Consider the following 8,253-nt stretch of genomic DNA (forward strand, 5'->3'; position numbering starts at 1 on the left):
AGAGCAAGGACCTGTTGAAAGAGTTGATACAAGCACAGGTTGAACAACGAGAACTAGTGAGTGAGGCCATGTTTAAAACAAGAAGGTTACGAGACAATGCCAAGGACGGGCTTGGGACTTACAAATCTCGTAGAAGATCCCAAAAGAAGCCCAACTCTTAGAGACAAAGGCATCAATGGAGAGCCAGCACAACACCGAGATGGATATCCAAAGCGTTGCTACGTGCTAAAGGATATTACGCAGGTAACCGATGGATTTGGATACCAAATCTCCCTACTAAAACTCCTTTATCAGAGCTGAAGGCCAGATCATATCAAGAGCAAAGAAGCGTAGGAGGAAATCTAAACGAAAAACCAAGTATCGAGTCAAAGACATTAGAGTGATCGAGCCCCTCATGGCCGAAATCAAGAAACCAACCGGGGCTATTCGAAGGGTAGATCCTTAGCCTAGCGTGCATGACAAGAAGATATTAAATGTAATCGTTGAGGGTAATAAAAAGCAAGTAGTGCCAGAGGAGCCTTTGATTTCCCAAGAGGATAACAAGCATCATAGGCACAACATTGCTCATGGCAAGGTTAAATTCTCAACAAAGCAACTAGCAAAATCATCAAATAGCCACGAGCAAACCTTCCAGCCAGTGTCAAAGCCCTTTAGGAGTCCCAAGTCTCTTACACCCTCTTTTCCTAAACGGACACATGAAGCACAATAGCAGTCATCACAAGTACAGGTGCTCAACCCAATCTCTATCTCTGGCTTAGCTTTCAAATGTCCAAGAGGTGGAACATGACACCACCCATAGCTCTCGACCCAAGCATATGCCTGTGCAATCCACCATGGCTAGCTCAAGTGATGCTCAATCTACACAAGTGAATGCTCAAAGGGCAACAAAATACACGACCACTGCCAATCGGCCTAAGGACTTGACATCGCAATCCACCAATAGAAGCCAGTCCACTGAACTAGCTACTACTACTTCCAATCAGGGATCACAATAGTCACAGCCCTTGGCCATGACAATGCTCCTTACGGAACGTGTCCTTAGCAGTTCACTTGTGGAGGAGATGCCGCAACCAGCATCCTTGACAACTCCAGCACTTCCAAAGCACCTAAAGCCTAGGGTTGAGGAGAAACCTCTCAAAGATATGGCCAAGGAGATCACGCATCCGACCAATCAACATAGCAAGGTTGTTCAGCAGGTCACAGCTAAGTCCCATGAGAGTGTTGAGATATCGAGCTCCACTCGTGATATGCCAGGGTGACCATTGTACATTTATGTCACCGACGCGTCAGTTACACATGCGGTTGATACACCGCCCATGAATAATAGCTACATGACAGCTATCCTTATCTACTCTAGTTCGTGGCTCAGTTAGTATGCCACCTTAGTTAGTTGTCTTTGGTTTGAGACCCATATATAGGGTTCTTCTATTTCTTTGTATTAGAGTTCTTTTGGCTTACACAACTAAGAAGAGGAAAACTGTTTTTAGCCTCCACCCTTGTGTGTATTCCCCCATTGTGCAAGCAAGAAAGCTACAAGTGAGACTCCTTCCTTCTCTCCCACAATATTGACATGGTATCAGAGCCTTGTTCGTAGTAAGGAGCTCAAGAAAGCAAGCCAAGCTCGCGGTGTTCTGGTAAGAGGAGCAGTGTTGCTTTCACTTTCTGTTTTGGGAGCAGATCTCTTCACGTAGCATAGCCGGAAATTGCAAGAGTGCATTGTCTCAGGTTGAGACGCCCTTCGCGATAAAGCAAGAGGGCAATATATGCTACAGGAAAAGGCTTTAGCCCCTGCTGACCTTGTTTTTTTTATTTGAGGCCATTTCGGGGCCTGTTTTGGAGGTGGAAGTTTTTTGCACGCACTCAGGAAAAGGTCTAGTTTTATGCTGTGCAACCACTGTTCTACAGGTTGGTGAAAAGTTACTGTAGAAATTGCATCGTATGACTATGCGCAGAGACATTGGGAGTTACATAATCATCCTTGTTCCCTGTTGATGCAAAATCGTCACTAGGAAGTGACTGTGTCGTCAAATACCACTTTCATTAGTTTTGCAGATTTGCCTTTGTGAGGCTGAAGCTGTGTTCTTTGCAGTGACATAATTTTTTTGCAGTGTTCTGTAATGGCGTCTGATTCTCTCTCACAGATTATCACTGAAAAGCTTGACAAGAACAACTTCCAAGCATGGAAGTTTAGAATGATGAATTTCCTTATGGGAAAAGGATATTGGGAATTTGTTGCAGGAAATGAAGAAGAACCAGTTCTTCCTGATGTTCCCAATCAACAGCAAATACATGCATTCAAAGCATAGCATGAAAGAGCCAGGAAAGTTATGTACTGGCTGTCTATCAGTATTTCAGACTCTATGATTGTGCATATTCAGGATGCAAGTACGCAAAGGAGGCATGGGATACTTTGTCAAAAATGTATAGCAGAAATACGCAAGCCAGGAAAATGCAGCTCAATCAAGAGTTGCATAATGTGCAAAGAGAAAATATGAGCATCAATGACTACCACATGAAGGTGAAGAAGATTGCAGATGCACTTGCTTCCATTGGGTCGCCAGTGGAAGATGATGATTTAGTTTCTGTGACCTTGAATGGTCTAGGAAAGGATTATGCACAGTTCCGAACATCCATTTCCGTCCGTGAAAGATTTCCTGATTTTGAGGAGTTGATTGCTCTTCTAATTTCTGAGGAGTAGAGAAATGGTGGTGTATCTTCTTCAGGAGGAACTTCAAAAGAAGCTGTCTTCTACTCAAATGCTGGAAGAGGTAGAGGCAGAGGTAGAGGAGGCCGATTTGGAGGCCATGGTAGAAATCAGAATATGCAGCAAACTCAAGAAAACCAGTCCTATGGAGGAGGATGTGGTAACTCTAGAGGCAGGGGGAGCCAAAGAGGTCGTGGTGGATGGCAAAGAGGCCAAAATGCAAACAGTAATGTTGAATGCTACTACTGTAGTAAAATGGGTCATATGGCTAAAGACTGCTATAAAAAGCAGAATGACATCATGAATGGAAAACTGCAACAAGGAAATTATGCATCTTCTAGTAGACAGGGTGATGACAGAAATGAGCATTTGTTTATGGTGCAACACATGAACAATTCTGTGACAAGTGCAGAAGAAAGCAACGAAGTGTGGTATATTGACTCAGGTGCATCAAACCACATGACAGGTCATGCAGAATGGATGGAGGATGCAAGGAAAATGGAAAAACCAGGATTTGTGGAGACTAGTGATGATACTACACATCCTATTGTGCAGATTGGAAAAATTCATTTGTCTATGCAGGATGGGAAAAAGAAATACCTGTCCGATGTATTTCATGTCCCGAATATCACCAAGAATCTAGTTTCTGTTGGTCAAATGTTTGAGCAGGGCTTGCAGGTCAGATTTAATCCTCATGGATGCTTTGTTGAGGATATGAAAAATAAAGGTCGCTTGATAGCAAAAGGAAAGAAGAAGGGCAGAATGTTTATGTTGGATGCAGACATGCCTGAATTGAGTGCAGCAATGTTTGCACATGGGACTGGTGTAGTTGCAGATATTGATATCTGGCATAAACGCATTGGTCATGTTATTGTACACCGACTTAAATCAATGCGGGCCCAAAATATTGTTGCAGGATTGCCAAAATTCAAGGTTGCAGAAATGCATAAGGTATGTGAAGCCTGTCAGTTTGGAAAACAAGCAAGGAAACCATTTCCTAGACATGTTCAAGAGAGTAAGAAGCCATTGGAATTAATCCACTCTGATGTGTGGACTACTAAAGCTACATCTCTTGGAGACTGTCATTATTTTGTCACTTTTATTGATGACTATAGCAAAAAAGTTTGGGTGTATTTTATGAAAAAGAAAAGTGAAATGTTTGGGCATTTCAAAACTCTTAAAGCTATGGTTGAAAAAGAAACAGGCCTGCAAATAAAATGCCTAAGGTCAGATGGAGGGGGAGAGTACCTCTCAAATGAGTTTGCAAGGTTCCTGCAGGAGCATGGCATAAAGCAGCAATATTCATGCAGTCATACCCCACAACAAAATGGAATTGCAGAAAGGAAAAAGAGGCATATTGGAGAGGTATCTCGTTCCATGCTCAATGAAAAAGACCTGCTAGATTTTTACTGGGCTGAGGCAGTTGCTACAACAGTCTACATAATGACATGACTCCCACTGCGGCAATACATGGGGTGACTCCAGAGGAGAGGTATACTAGTAGGAAACCAGATATTTATCATTTGAAAATTTTTTGTTGCATTGCCTATGTTCATGTGACAGATGAGTTGAGATCCAAGTTGGATCCAAAAGCTGAGAAGTGCATCTTTATTGGTTACTCTTTGCAGCAGAAAGGGTATAGATGCTATAACCCTTCTACTCGTAAGTTTACAGTGAGCAGAGATGTTGTTTTTTATGAGATGAGTAGCTGGTATAAACCAATAAATGTGATTGATAATGTAGATGCACAAAATGGTAATGCTGCACAGAATTCACAGCAGCAGTCACAAGATATCAGTGGACTTGGAGAGTTCTCTAGCAGTGGTTCACATTCTTCGCCATGGACAAGCAGATTGAGATCAGGAGAATCTTCTCAAAGCAATGCAATTAGTGGTATTCAGGTATCACGAAAAGGAAAAGAGAAGGTAGATCAGCCCATGTTTGATGTGAATGCAGGTCACTCTTATGTGGATGGTGAATCCAGTGGCTCAGAACAGAGCATTGATGATGAGTTGGGTATTCCTTCTATTGTTACACCTGGAGTAAGGAAGACCAGGGATGATTTGAGAGCACCTGGGAGTGAGCCTACTTTGCGCAGGTCTACCAGAGCTAGGTATCCTGTGGATAGGCTGAAATATAATGGATTTACAGCCATTCACTATGCATATATGGTCAAAGTGATACAGGAACCAGAACCCACTTCTTTTGAGCAAGCCATGGGAAAAGAAAAATGGAAGAAAGCCATGGATGAAGAAATGGATGCCTTGGAAGCAAATGCTACATGGGAATTGGTACCTTTGCCTAAAGGTAAGAATGCAATTGGCTGTAAGTGGGTTTATAAGGTGAAGCACAATGCAAATGGTTCTGTGAATAGATACAAGGCAAGATTAGTAGTGAAGGGGTATGCACAAACATATGGCATTGATTATGAAGAAACATTCAGTCTGATTGCAAGGATGGAAACCGTAAGAGCAGTCATTGCTATGGCTGCATCAAAGGAATGGTCTTTACATCAGATAGATGTAAAGAATGCCTTCTTGCATGGTGATTTGCAAGAAGAGGTATATATGGAGCAGCCACCAGGTTATGTGCATGTTGTTCATCCTGAGTTTGTTTGCAGGTTGAAGAAAGCATTGTATGGCTTGAAGCAAGCACCTAGAGCATGGTCTGACAAGATAGGACAGTATCTTGTCACTATTGGCTTTCAGATTTCCAAGGCAGATTTCTCACTTTATGTGAGAAAAATAGAGAAAGGTATTATGCTACTTGTCATTTATGTTGATGATTTGATTATGATAGGTGACAGTGATGAAGATATCCTTCATGTGAAAATGCTATTGAAGCAAAAGTTTGAGATGAAGGATTTGGGAGAGCTGCGTTTTTTCTTGGGCATTGAGGTGATTAGATCACCAAGTGGGATACAGCTCTTGTAGAGGAAGTATGGATTGGACACGCTGTCCAAATATGGGATGATAGACTATAAGCCTATTTCAGTTCCTTTGGAGCAGAATGTGAAGCTGAGCACAGATGTAGGTGAGCTTCTGGAAGACCCTACTATGTACAGACACATAGTAGGAAGTTTGATTTATATGACTATTACCAGGCCAGATTTGAGCTATGCTGTTGGATTGGTAAGTCAGTTTATGCAGGCTCCAAGGAAACCGCATTTGGATGCGGCTAGACGCATACTCAGGTATGTGAAGTCCACATTGCAGTATGGACTACTTTATGAGACTGGGGTTCAGATACAGTTGCATGGATACACTGATGCTGATTGGGCTAGTAGTATTTCTGATAGACGATCTACCAGTGGATATGTGTTCTCTTTTGGGAGTGCTGCAGTCACTTCGAGCAGCAAGAAATAGCCTACAGTTGCCTTGTCGAGCACAGAGGCTGAGTACAGGGGTGCAGCAATGGCTGCATGTGAGGTAGCTTGGTTGCATAAGCTACTTTATGATATGCATCAGTCTACAGATGGGCCAGTTGTCATTTATTGTGACAACATGAGTAGTATACACTTGGCAAATAACCCAGTCTACCATGCTAGAACAAAGCACATTGAGGTGCATTATCACTATGTGCGGGAGAGGGCTTTACTAGGTCTTATTGATCTAGTTTATGTCAGCACAGAGGATCATGTAGCTGACATATTTACGAAGGCATTGGGCGGAGAGAAGCTGCGCAAGTTCAGAGACCTGCTTGGTGTGTAGGAATTGGGATTGAGCTCGAGGGGGAGTGTTGAGATATCGAGCTCCACTCGTGATATGCCAGGGTGACCGTTGTGCATTTATGTCACCGACGTGTCAGTTACAGTTGCGGTTGGTACATCGCCCATGAATAATAGCTACATGACTGCTATCCTTATCTACTCTAGTTCATGGCTCAGTTAGTATACCACCTTAGTTAGTTGTCTTTGGTTTGAGACCCATATATAGGGTTCTTCTATTTCTTTGTATTAGAGTTCTTTTGGCTTACACAACTAAGAAGAGAAAAACTATTTTCAGCCTCCACCCTTGTGTGTATTCCCCCATTGTGCAAGCAAGAAAGCTACAAGTGAGACTCCTTCCTTCTCTCCCACAATCTTGACAGAGAGCACACCAGAGAAAGAGAGTGCTAAGGCCCAACCAAGCACATCAACAATTGACCTAGTTCAAGAACTTGAGTCCTTAAAGGAGACAATGCAATTGCCCAAGAAAAAGAGGACAAAACAATGGAAACAACGGCAGTTGCAAGTGGTGGTAGATGCCAATAAGATCGAGGCCAAGAGCATTGAAGAGCTGAGGAATAAAACATCAAGCCCATCCACCAAGGAACCCATTGCCATCTCTCCTAATAGTGATGAAACCTCAGACACATCCATGTGCTCTGAAAAATCAAAGCAACCATTACCATCAACGGTTGCTTGCAACACTCAATCCACCGACAACAAAACTCGCATTGACCAATCAAGAGTGGACACAACACTATCACAACAGAGTGACAAGACTATACCGGTCACATCCAAGGAGAATCATGACACAATAGCATCAAGGCCTCAGGAGAAACATGGAAGCCCCAAGAGCGTAAGCAATCCTAGCGTTGACCAATCTTGCTCATCTAGGCCTGAGCCCCCAGCTATGCTAAAGCCTAGGGAAACTCCTAGAACCTTGCATGAGATAGCAACCGAGAAAGCCCTCATTGAACATAGAAGTATCGAAGAATGCTTAACTGAGTGTGATGCTAAGCTTAAAGTGTTCACACGTGTCTACGTCCTTACAGACATGGGCGCATTCCCTAGGGAGCAGCTTGAAGAATAATTGCCATTTCCCATATCTTGGGAAGAGCAAGAACATCTTGACGAGCACTATGACAGGCTCTTGCATCTTAGAGTTAGAGAAACTAAAGCAACAATCACAGCGTCGAAGTCAATTTGAAAAACGTTGGTTTGAAAACCGCATTGCAATGGCCAAACTAGGAGCCCAGATTATGATAGTCTCAGAGGAGCAATTGGCCAAATGGCAGTCTCAAAGAGACCCAACCTATGTGGCACCAACTTTCTTTCGATTACTGACTGCCTTAGCTAGAACTAGCCAAGAGAACTCTCTGATTGATAAGGTTCTCACTAAGGAGGAGTTACATATTGCCAGTAGACTTGGACAAGGTACCATACTACTCGATGTTGCAAAATATATATTGTTATTGAGTAAGCTGCCACGAGTACTGGATGCGTGTGCCACACTCCAGTACAATCCTGAGTTCTACAATTGGTTTTTATCCTCATGAAGTGAAATGAACTTGTAAATATGTACATAAATAAACAATGAGTTTTGTGACCTTGTACAGATGATATCAACACACACAAGCAATGATAGTCAAGTGCGGGGAAAAGAGTTGGATTTGACAGGCTAAGCTCCTTAGATCCTCCTCTCACCACACATCTAGAAGTCTTGTGACCATTCCTGCCTCCAGGTGGAGGGCATGCAACTCTCATTACCACCATAGGAAGCCCTAACCAACATCTCTGATGGCGTAGATGGGGTGCCGTCCCCTTCTATACACTTTTTCCATTC

Source organism: Lygodium microphyllum, chromosome 21 (assembly GCF_053477565.2).
Source record: "Lygodium microphyllum isolate KBCC chromosome 21, Lygodium_microphyllum_v1.1.10, whole genome shotgun sequence".
NCBI classification, from domain to species: Eukaryota; Viridiplantae; Streptophyta; class Polypodiopsida; order Schizaeales; family Lygodiaceae; genus Lygodium; species Lygodium microphyllum.